Source organism: Dasypus novemcinctus, chromosome 11 (assembly GCF_030445035.2).
Source record: "Dasypus novemcinctus isolate mDasNov1 chromosome 11, mDasNov1.1.hap2, whole genome shotgun sequence".
Lineage (NCBI taxonomy): Eukaryota > Metazoa > Chordata > Mammalia > Cingulata > Dasypodidae > Dasypus > Dasypus novemcinctus.
In genome coordinates this window covers 8,340,207-8,352,002 of record NC_080683.1, presented here as the reverse complement: position 1 = coordinate 8,352,002, position 11,796 = coordinate 8,340,207, and positions in this window count along the sequence as shown.

Genomic DNA, 11,796 nt, shown 5'->3' with positions numbered 1-11,796 from the left:
GTGGATGTGAATGCACACAAGCAGCCACACTTCTGGATCAGAAGCGCAAACTTTTAGGAGGGAATTCAGCAGTCTGCCAAAATGTTAAATGTTAAATGTATTTCCCCTGTAACCAGCAATTCTACTTCTGAGAATACACCTTTCAGAAATATTCATGTGCATGCACAAAAATTAATTTATGGAGATGTTCTCTGAATAACGGGTTATAGTGGGAAATCCAAATGTCTAGCAACAGAGGATTGGATAAATAAATTATGGTATAGCCATACAAGAGAACAGTATGCTGGTAATTTATAGAATAAGAGATCTGTAAGTACTGACATGGGATAGACATGTGGCTATTTCTACAGACCAGGGCTGGGATCTCAGCTATTGACCAAATGATGACGCTACCTTTGTGAAAATTTGGAATTGGTAAAACTGTCAATCATGGAGCACAGCACAACAAGGCTTAGGTAGTTTTTGTTCTATAAATTAATTTATGTGAATTATATTAAAAAATTAGGTTAAAAGCATGGGATAATCTCTAGTCTTTAGGTCTTCCATTAAGTTATGAGAATTTTTTTTTTCAGTACTGGGGGCCAGGGATTGAACCCAGGTCTTCGTATGTGGGGAGCTGGTGCTCAACCATTGAGCCACATGGGCTCCCCTGAGTTGGTTTATTCATTTGTTTGCTTGTTGTTTGTTTTTGGAGTCACCAGGAACCAAATCTGGGACCGCCCATGTGGGAGGCGGGTGCTCAACTGCTTGAGCCACTTCCACTCCACTAGGCTGTCGTTTTGAGGAGACCTTCAAGGTCTATCTGGACAGTTCATTTTCTGGTTCCCTGGTGGGAGTGGTGTGACCTCAGCTGAGAGGACAGCCACTGCCCTGGGACATGGCTCCTTCCAGCTTGGACCCAAAGCCTGAGATTCCCTCTCTAATTACATTCCCTGGGGAATTTCAGGAGGCTGCTCGTTTGTGGCCCTCAAGTTTCACCTTGTGGCACCCTCTGTCGGGGAAGCCTGGTCCCACCTTGGACTTCAAGGGAAGGTTAGAGCTAAGAATGAGGCACTAAGTGCAGAAGGGAAGACACGAGTCAATGCCTTGGGCATGCCCTGGGCTCCCGTTTCCTCATACGAGTTTTAAATTTTTTGGTTTCAAGATCATTTTCCATTTTATTTTATTTCATTTGCTTAATTTTTCAGTGTCATGAAAGAAACACTTTGAAAGTCATCTGCTCAGCACCTCTCACCATTCCTCCTGGAAATGGCACATTTTCTACTGGATAATGAAGATAAGCAGAGCGGTGTGCTCCTGAGGCATCTTTTCCGCGGCGTGGAGGGGAAGATGCCCGTGGCTTCCTGCCTCAGAGGAGACGGGCAGCTGGGGTGTGAGCCTGGGCCGGGGCTGGCGGGCTTGGGGCGCCAGGCACAGTACGCCGACTGGCTGCGTGTAAAGAGGCACCCGCCCCACGGAGGCCAGCGGCCGCTCCCAGGGCCCTTCATGCCGTTAGCTAGTGATGGCGTGCTGTGTAGTGGGGTAGTGATGGTGTGTTGTGCAGTGATGTGTTGTGCAGTGATGGCGAGTTGTGTAGTGGGGTAGTTGATGGCGTGCTGTGTAGTGATGGCGTGTTATGTAGTGATGGCGTGTTGTGCAGTGATGGTGTGTTGTGTAGTGATGGTATGTTGTGTAGTGGGGTAGTGATGGTGTGTTGTGCAGTGATGGTGTGTTGTGTAGTGATGGCGTGTTGTGTAGTGATGGCGTGTTATGTAGTGATGGCGTGTTATGTAGTGATGGTGTGCTGTGTAGTGATGGCGTGTTGTGTAGTGATGGTGTGCTGTGTGGTGATGGCGTGTTGTGTAGTGGGGTAGTGATGGTGTGTTGTGCAGTGATGGTGTGTTGTGTAGTGATGGTGTGTTGTGTAGTGATGGTGTGTTGTGTAGTGATGGCGTGCTGTGTAGTGATGGTGTGCTGTGCGGTGATGGCGCGTTACGTAGTGATGGTGTGTTGTGTAGTGGGGTAGTGATGGCGTGTTGTGTTGTGTAGTGATGGCGTGCTGTGTAGTGATGGTGTGTTGTGTAGTGGGGTAGTGATGGCGTGTTGTGTAGTGATGGTGTATTGTGCAGTGATAGTGTGTTGTGCAGTGATGATGTGTTGTGTAGTGATGGCATGTTGTGTAGTGGGGTAGTGATGGTGAGCTGTGCAGTGATGGTGTGTTATATAGTGATGGTGTGTTGTGCAGTGATGGTGTGCTGTGTAGTGATGGCGTGTTGTGCAGTGATGGCGTGTTGTGTAGTGATGGCGTGCTGTGTAGTGATGGTGTGCTGTGCAGTGATGGCGTGCTGTGTAGTGATGGCGTGCTGTGCAGTGATGGCGTGTTGTGTAGTGATGGCGTGTTGTGTAGTGATGGTGTGCTGTGCAGTGATGGTGTGCTGTGCAGTGATGCCGTGATGGTGAGTTGTGTAGTGACGGCTGCAAATCCCTTCGTCTGATAGATGGCATAGCCTCTGAAGGGGTCTCAGTTCCGTGTGGCCATGGTGGAGCCCATTTGCAGAAGGAACGGGGGCACTGAGTGAAGAAGCAGCAGTTGGGCAATCTGGGGCGGGGGGTACAAGCGCCGTCTTAAACCAGCCCCCACACCCCGCGGTCGCTCCCAGGCCTTGGGTGGGGCCCCTCTCCGTGAGTGTGTTTGAGATCGTCCAGAGGGATGGCCCCTGCCTGGCGCGCTCCTTGGGAGGGGCTCATGACAGGGAAGGCCTGGGCCTGCAGCCGGAGCTTCTCTGGGCGACAGAGGGGACCCAGGTGACGTCCGAGGCCCAGTGGACAGAGCAGAGGCTTTCCACGGCGCAGTGACCTGGAAGCTGTCCCTGTGGGGGGTACTCCAGGAATCCCTCCCTCACACTCACTTTTGTCAAAGAGGGGCGAAACGTTCCTCTAATTCTGCTGGTTGGGGCCAAGCCAGGAAAACAGTTAGCTAATTTTTTAAAACTGGATACATAATTTTTTAAAGACTGATGTATAAATAATACATATTTGCTATAGAAAATTTGTAAACTTGGCAAAGAATGAAAGAAAAATCACCTATAATTCCATTCCAAATGAAGGCCATTTAAAATATTTGGGTTATTATATTTCCATATTAAAATGCATATGGATATTGTAATGTTATTTGGATTATTCTACATATACAATTTTATATCATTATTTTTCTACTGAATACTATGTAATAAGTATATATAATGGACAACAGTGGAAACAGACTGTGCTTCCGAGGTGCGGGCATACATTAACAATGAAGCTGGGATGCGGACTTGGCCCAGTGGATAGGGCGTCCACCCACCACATGGGAGGTCCGTGGTTCAAACCCCGGGCCTCCTTGACCCGTGTGGAGCTGGCCCATGTGCAGTGCTGATGCGCGCAAGGAGTGCCCTGCCACGCAGGGGTGTCCCTGCGTAGGGGAGCCCCACGCCCAAGGAGTGCGCCCCGTAAGGAGAGCCGCCCAGGGCGAAAGAAAGTGTAGCCTGCCCAGGAATGGCGCCGCCCACACGGAGAGCTAACACAACAAGATGACACAACAAAAAGAAACACAGATTCCCAGTGCTGCTGATTAGGATAAAAGCTGTCACAGAAGAACACACAGTGAATAGACACAGAGAGCAGACAACGGGGGGGGGGGGGGGGGGGGGGGAGGGGGAAAGGGGGAAGGGGAGAGAAATTTTTAAAAATAAATACATCTTTAAAAAAACAAAACAATGAAGTTAAACTTTTGTTATGGGGAAACGGATGTGGCTCAACCAATTGGGGTTCCATCTACCATATTGGAGGTGCAGGGTTCAATGTCCAGGACCTCCTGGTGCGGACCAGCTGGCCCACGCAGCAAGCTGGCCCATGTGGAGTGCCGGCCCACGCAGGAATGCGTCCTGGCATGGGAAAGCTGCCCCACACAGGAGTGCTGGCCAATGCAGAGAGCTGGTGCAGCAAGATGATGCAATGAGAAGCACAGAGGAGAGAAAATAAGAAGACATAGCAGAACAGGGAGCTGAGGTGGCACAAGAGAGTAATCGCCTCTCTCCCACTCCAGAAGATCCCAGGATCAGTTCCTGGGGCTGCCTAATGAGAATACAAGCAGATACAGAAGAACACACAGAGAGCAGACAATAGAGGCACAGGGGTGGGAGAAATAAAAAAAATAATCTTAAAAAAAACACAAACCTTTATTATGTGTTTATTAGTTGTTTGCATTCATTTTTTGTGATTTATTATTTTAAAACTTGAATATTACTGTTTTTTAATAAGTTCTCTATAAAATAAGAAGAGTAATCCTCTGCTAGTAATACATGACTCAAGTAATTTTTCCTAGTTTACTTGTTTGCCTTTTAACTTTTTATACTATTTGAGGGATGCAGATTATAATTTTGACTTAAGTCTGTCATTCTTTCTTTAAGAAGTTCCTTTAGTTATTACTTTTTAGTCTTGGAAAGCCCTTCACTCAAATTTAGTTATTTACCTTTTTTTTTAGTATTTTTAAATAGGTTTATTTTTACGTGCAATTTAAAAATTCATTGGAAATTAATTTTGGGGTATAGTCTAAAGTATGGCTCTAAACTGATACTTCCCCATTGTATTAGTCAGCCAAAGAGGTGCTGATGCAAAGTACCAGGAATCTGATGGTTTTTATGAAGGGTATTTATTTGGGGTGGGAGCTTACAGATACCAGGCCATAAGCACAAGTTACTTCCCTCCCCAAAGTCTATTCCCACGTGTTGGAGCAAGACGGCTGCCCACGGCTGCCAGGGTTCAGGCTTCCTGGTTCCTCTCTTCCTGGGGCTCCATTTCTCTTCAGACTCAGCTGCTCTGCTCGCTCCACAAGGCCAGCTGTAGACTATCAGGCAAAGGCTCTGATTGTCTCCCACAGCTTCTGCTGTGTCTAAGGAGCCATCTCCATTCCTCTGTATTCTTCCCTTGTTTGGTCACTTTCCAGGCTCCAGCTCAAAAACCCCAGCATCAGAAACTGCCCACTAACTCCTCCGCCCTGCCGCGTAGTTCCATCGGTGAGTCTCCACCCACCAAGGGGGCGGGGACTCAACATCCTACTGACGTGGTCCAACCAAAGCCCTAATCATAACTTAATCACACCCAGGTGCAGACCAGTTTACAAACGTAATCCAGTATCTATTTTTGGAATTCATAAACCATATCAAACTGCTACACCCATGCTTTAGCCAATTTCTCCAACATCATTTGCAACATAATCTGCCTATCCTTGCTGGTTTGTGAGGTTTCTTTCTCTTACATGAAATTCATGTATTATTTAGAACTGTTTTAGAGCTATTACCCGCCCCCTTGGATTGCACATTGTTTCTTATGCTAATTCATCATTGTTCTACTTTTTAAACTTTATGATACATAATCATATTCATAGAGCACAGAAAATGTCCCTTCCCCATCCCAATTCTTTTTCTTTTTCAAAAATTTTGTAGTAAGCTTACCTACGAGTTTTCCAGATAAAATACAGCCAGGAAAAATTTTTCATCAACTTCTAGATTTTAATTGTGTCACATACTTAGAGATTTTTAATAGGAAACGTGGTGAACTTTGAATTAGAGAATAATTGAAAATTTTTTCATAAAATTTTCATTGAAGAAAATGGATGTCTCTCTGTTTAGTCAAATTCTATCTTTAATAGACCTCACACGTTTCGTTTTAGGGATATTATATGTGTTTTTAAATTATTGTGGTTGGAATATATTCTCTCATCATACCTTCCAACTGGTTATATAGAAATAAAATAGAGAAGCAGACTTGGCCCAGTGGTTAGGCCGTCCGCCTACCACATGGGAGGTCCGCGGTTCAAACCCAGGGGCCTCCTGACCCGTGTGGTGAGCTGGCCCATGCGCAGCACTGCTGCACGTGCAAGGAGTGCCGTGCCACACTGGGGTGTCCCCCGCGTAGGGAAGCCCCACACACAAGGAGTGCACCCTGTAAGGAGAGCCACCCAGCGTGCAAGAAAGTGCAGCCTGCCCAGGAATGGCGCCGCACACAAGGAGAGCTGACACAAGATGACACAGCAAAAAGAAACACAGATTCCTGTGACGCTGAAAATGACAGAAACAAAGAAGATGTAGCAAATAGACACAGAGAATAGACAACTGGGGTGGAGGGGAAGGGGAGAGAAATAAATAAATAACAAATCTTAAAAAATAAATAAATAGTAAATAGCAGAAAATAGAAAAACTAACTTTGTGTGTGTGTGTTTGTGTTTATTTTGCACACAGGCTATTCCATGTTATTCTAAAAGTTTTCAGTTGATCCCAATTTTCTGGGTGTGCCATTATATTTTTTCAAGTGATAATTTCCCCTTCCTCTTTTTGTATCTCAAATATCTACCGGCCTGCTGTCTACCTGGCTTTTGTTTATACCTTTTATTTCTACCTTATGTCTCATTGCACTGGTCAGAAATTCCAAGAACAATGTTAACTAATTATTGGGCAACGGGCTTTCTTATTTTTGTTTTTCAATCAGAATCCCTCTGGAATTTCATTGTTGGGAATGATATTTGCAAATTTTTAAAAAATGAATTCTCTTCTTGTTTTCTTTTGTTTTGTGTTTGAGGCTTTTCTGGCCCCTCCGGTGCAGTTCATGGTACAAGAGCCCTGGCTGGTGGGAAGTCCACTCCTACGTGTATGTGGATGTGTTTACCCCATGTGTCCCCCCACACTGTAACACTTCTTTCATGCTGAATGTGCACTTTTTGTATATGTCCTTAAAAACCAGGTGTTGCTGTTTTGCATGCTTGCATTTTCAATTTACATAATTGTTATTGAGTAATTAATCTCATGCTGTCCTTTTTTCACTGAACACTACACTTTTAGGAGCCTTGCACGTTGCTATGTGTCCATCTAATTGAATGCCTCTAATGTGTACATAATTCTCCAAGATTAGTGTATTAGTCAGGGTTCTCCAGGGAAACAGAACCAACGGGCTATGTCTAAAGTAAATATTATGAGACTTATAATTATAATAGGAATTGGCTTCACCTGGGAACTTTGATGAAGGTTTCGATAAACTTCCCAGGAGAAGCTGGCTGGCTGCAGGAGAGATAGAAATGCTTCTCTCTGACAGCCGAAACCCTCGTTCTCCCGTCAAGGCCTTCAGCTGATTGGGGGAGACCAGGCTTTTGCTGAAGGCAGGCTCCGTTGCGGATTGTAAGGTAACCAGCTGATGCAATCAACTGACTAATGATTTAAATCCAGGAAAGACCCTGACGGTAACAATCAAGCCAATGTCTACCTGACCAGACAACAGGACTCCATCACATAGCCGAGCTGACACGTGAGCTCAGCCGTCAGTGTGCACCCGCCACACTTTTTTTTTTCATTTTTCTCATTGAGGTGAAATTCACGTACCATGAAATTATTATTACTCTTGTTTTAGGTGGTACAGGAGATTGAACCCAGGACCTTGTACGTGGGAAGCAGGTGCTTAACCACTTGAGCCACATCTGCTCCCCTGGAATTATTCGTTTTGAAGTGAACAAATCAATAGCGTTTAGTACATTCACCGTGTTGTGCAACCACTGCCCATCCCCTACCTTTTCTCTTCCTTCTCTCAGCATCTTTCAGCTCCTTGCTGCGTCACTCCCGTGGACACCCTCCATGTGTGCACTTAAAGAGCTTGGCAGAATTTCTTGGATCATATACCTAGAAATGGGAAGATGGACACCAGTTTTGAATGCGAGTGCAGAATGCCTGCACCTGTCTACACGGCCTCCCACTCCTGGCAATGCATAGAAGTTCCCGCACCCTCGTGGCCTCGCCAGCATATCAAAGTAATACAGGAGCCGGGTTTTATAAAGGAAGGGAAATATGACAGGGGATCCACCCTTACTCCCATTCCCTGGAGGCAATTGCTTTCAGTTAATTTCTGTTTGTATTTTTCCTGGTTGTGACTTCCATTAATCTAAAGACTATTTCAGATATTATTTAAGGTATTTGTATCATGGAAAAGAAATATCCTTCTATGCCTATCAAAACATTTTTTTTGCATCAGGATTGCATATAGAAATTGTCCACCATTTCTGCTTGGACCTATTACGTGGTATGTCATAGAAGCAATTCCCTGATCTGAAGCCATCCTTGTTTTTCTAGGATACAGTTTACTGGGTGATGGCTAAGTCATTTAATGTCCTTTCAAGTTTAATTTACTGCTTGATATTAAGAAACACTGTTATACTACTGCTTGTTTTAGTTTCTTTTGGCTGCTCAAGCAAATACCATGCAATGGGCTGGCTTAAACAATGGGAATTTATTAGCTCACGGTTTTGAGGCTGGAAAAACGTGCAAATCAAGGTGTGATCAAGGCAATACTGTCTTCCTGAAGACTGCTATTCTATTTTTTTTTAAAAGACTTATTTATTTATTTATTTCTCTCCCCTTCCTCCCCACCCCGGTTTTCTATTCGCTGTGTCTATTTGCTACATCTTCTTTGTTTCTGTCGTTTTCAGCGTCACAGGAATCTGTGTTTCTTTTTGTTGCGTCATCTTGCTGTGTCAGCTCTCTGTGTGGGCGGCGCCATTCCTGGGCAGGCTGCACTTTCTTTGGCGCTGGGCGGCTCTCCTTACGGGGCACACTCCTTGCGTGTGGGGCTCCCCCACGCGGGGGACACCCCTGCGTGGCACGGCACTCCTTACGCGCATCAGCACTGCGCATGGGCCAGCTGCACACGGGTCAAGGAGGCCCGGGGTTTGAACCGCTGACCTCCCATGGGGTAGGCGGACTCCCTGACCACTGGGCCAAGTCCGCCACCAGACTGCTCTTCTGGGCACCGAGGATAATGAGGGAGGGGAGATTCTGGAAGCCCCTGGAGAAGCAGGAAAAGTCCTTGAGCAGTGAGAGTAGGTGAGATCTGCTGAATGCTTTAGGCACAGGGCACACATTCCGTCATTCTACACACCAGCCGGAAGAATATTCTGAAGTTTCCTTCTTGCCGGGGCGGGGGGACTTTGGTCCTGGCTGGCTCGGGAAGGGGCGAGGTCACAGTCTTTCAGGTACTTCTCACTGAGGAAGGTAAGAAGACAGCTCTCCCGGAAGTTCCGTGGCTGGATCTTGAATTGGGCCCTGGCCCTGGATTCCAGCTGGAGGCGACGGCTCTGGAAAGGAGCGTGTGTTTTCATGCTCAGGGCTGCTCTTTGCTCTTGTGGTCATCAAAGGCATGCACTGCATTTCTGTAATGTCAGTTCTCTTGCTGAGACAGGAGGTGATTTCTGGGAAGCTGGGTTTCAAATCCCGAGAGGCTTGAGTGACTCCTATGAACATTCTTCTCTTAAATACGTTACTTAGAATAGCCATATCCACCGCTCCTGAGGCTGGGGTGGTCCCCTCTACCCTGCCCTTAATTTGGTGCCTCTTTGTATTCACGGAGACCAAGTATCTCTTTTGTGTCTCTGTGTTGCATACCTAGACCACACAAGAGAGTGAGTAAGCACAGACTGTTAGAGGCTTGCGATAATGAACAAGCTGTAGCTCAGTTTCCCCTGATATGCACTGGGGAAAGGCTAACCCCACCCCCATAAGCCTACATGTCCAAGGGCACAGCACTTCCCCACAGGCTAAATAAAGAAACCACAGAGAGATGGAGTAAAGGGAAATGGAAACGTTCCCTACCTGCATATCAGAGAGAGATAAAATCCCTACAGAGCAAAGAAGCATCTGCTCCTGCAGCATTCCAGGAAACCATCACTCCCTAACCCCCCATCTTCTAGTCACTGTCAGGGCAAGTGTTTACCTCTAGGGCTTCCCAGTGGCCCCTGCACCTCACTCGGACCCTCAACCCCCTCCCACCAGCTATCATTTCCCCACCTGGGAAAGTTCTGTATAAACTCAAGTTGCCCCTCCCAGGAGTGGGCTGAAGTCTCTCTTCAGACCCCACCGTGCTGGTGGGGGGGCTGAAGTCTGTGCCTCAGACCCCCTCCGTTGGGAGAGCTTCCCAATAAAATTCTTTAGCAGTCTCCGTGTCCCAGTGAGCGCTGTTTTTCTCCAGCGCAGACTCTCAGGGAAAAATATCTCTGGTTTCTGAACACTCCATTTATTTATTTTACTGCCATTTACTGCCATTGCTGGGCATGTGAGCAGTTTTAGATTTGGACTATTATAAATAGTGCTGCTATGAAAACTCTTATAAATAGCTTTTTTGGGGGGTGGGGTGGGGGAACATGCACGTGTATTTCTGCTGTGTGTAGATTTAGGAGAGGAGTTGCTAGGCCATAGGTAGGTGTCTGTTCAGCTTTAGCAGAGGTTGCTGAGGCAGGTTAGTATAGTGAAAATGGGAAGACAGCTGGCCCGGCGGGCAACATGCCGACGGGCAGCGGCCGTGTGACCCCGCCTGGAAATCTCTGAGAAGGCTGCTGGAAAGACCCTGTGGGATCCTGCCTCCAGAATTTCATTTGGAGTGAGAATTCTAGGCGTCAAGGGAAAGCTCCGGGTACCCTCCCCCTGAGACCCTTCAGAACAGCAAACAGCTGGGGCCCTGCCCCCAACATCACGACGGGGGAGGAGGAAAGACTTTAAAAAGCCCCGACCTGGGGACCCCCGTGGGCAACTCACCCAGCAGCAGGCCCACGGTTCGTGCATGGGACTGCGTACTTTTCTCATGTTCTTGTTTCTTAAAAATCCCTTTACTCCCTTGCGTGTCTTTAAATTCTTTTATGCGACATAAGCCCAGAGCCTAGAAGCCATCTGGCAATACTGCAGTACTACCACGCAGTGTTCCAAGGTATGAGGGTATGAGGATTCCGTTGTCCACACGTCCTCGGACACTTGGCCTTGCTGGGCTGAGGACGAGAGCTAAAGGGCCACGTGTGCGCGGTATGGCCGAATCTCACAAACACGAGGTCGAGTGAGGAAAGCCAGACCTCAAAGAAAAGGGGGCGGTCTGGTTCCCATTTATAGAAAGCTCAGAAACAGGCAAAAGGAAGCTAAGCTGTTGGAAGTCAGGACAGCGGTACCCACGGGGGGCTGACCGGAAAGGGGCACAGGTTGCGGGGGGGCTGTTTCTGTTTCTTAATCTGGGTACTGGTTACATAGGTTTATTCCCCTTGTGAAAACGTCTCCAGCTGTAAGCTCAGGATGGGTGGACTTTCCTACATGTTATACTTGAAAACACATTTCAAAAAAGACCCTCCAGCTCCCTCTCTCCCTCCCTCTGCCACATGTTCTCACAGTGTTTGGTTGGGAACTATCCTTATCAGCAACACTATGCCCCGTCCAAGGCTTTTTCACAAGGTCCCAAGCTCAGAGAGCCCCTCTGTTGTCTTGTCTTGAAATTTTTAATAGTTTTTGAACCGAAAGCCCTGCGTTTTCATTTTGCACTTGGCACTCTATACGATGCAACCCAAGGTTGGGTCTGGTCCTGACTAGAGAAGGTCCCAGGAGCCCACGACGGCCCCACAGTGGTTCTCTGTCTTTCGAGAACTTAGGAGTGTGTGTCCCTACAAGGGGATTTTGGGGAACAGAGGTGCTTGCATGATGCGCTGTGGGGCCCTCAGGCCCTGCCCTTCACCCTGGTTTTATGATTTCCTCTCCGTGTCTGTGTTCCCAGCTCCACAGTGAACTCCAGGAGGACCCGGCCAGGCTGATAATTAACCTCTGAATCAGAAAGAGACACACATTGTGCACGAGGCCTGTAGGAGGCGGTTGGCCAAAAGAGTTTTATTATATAATTGAACAATATGGGAATTTATTTAACTCCTTGTTTGTAGCCTGGCTCACCTCTTGGGCCAATGAATTCTCAGAATGCAGTGCCACGGCTGCTGGCACA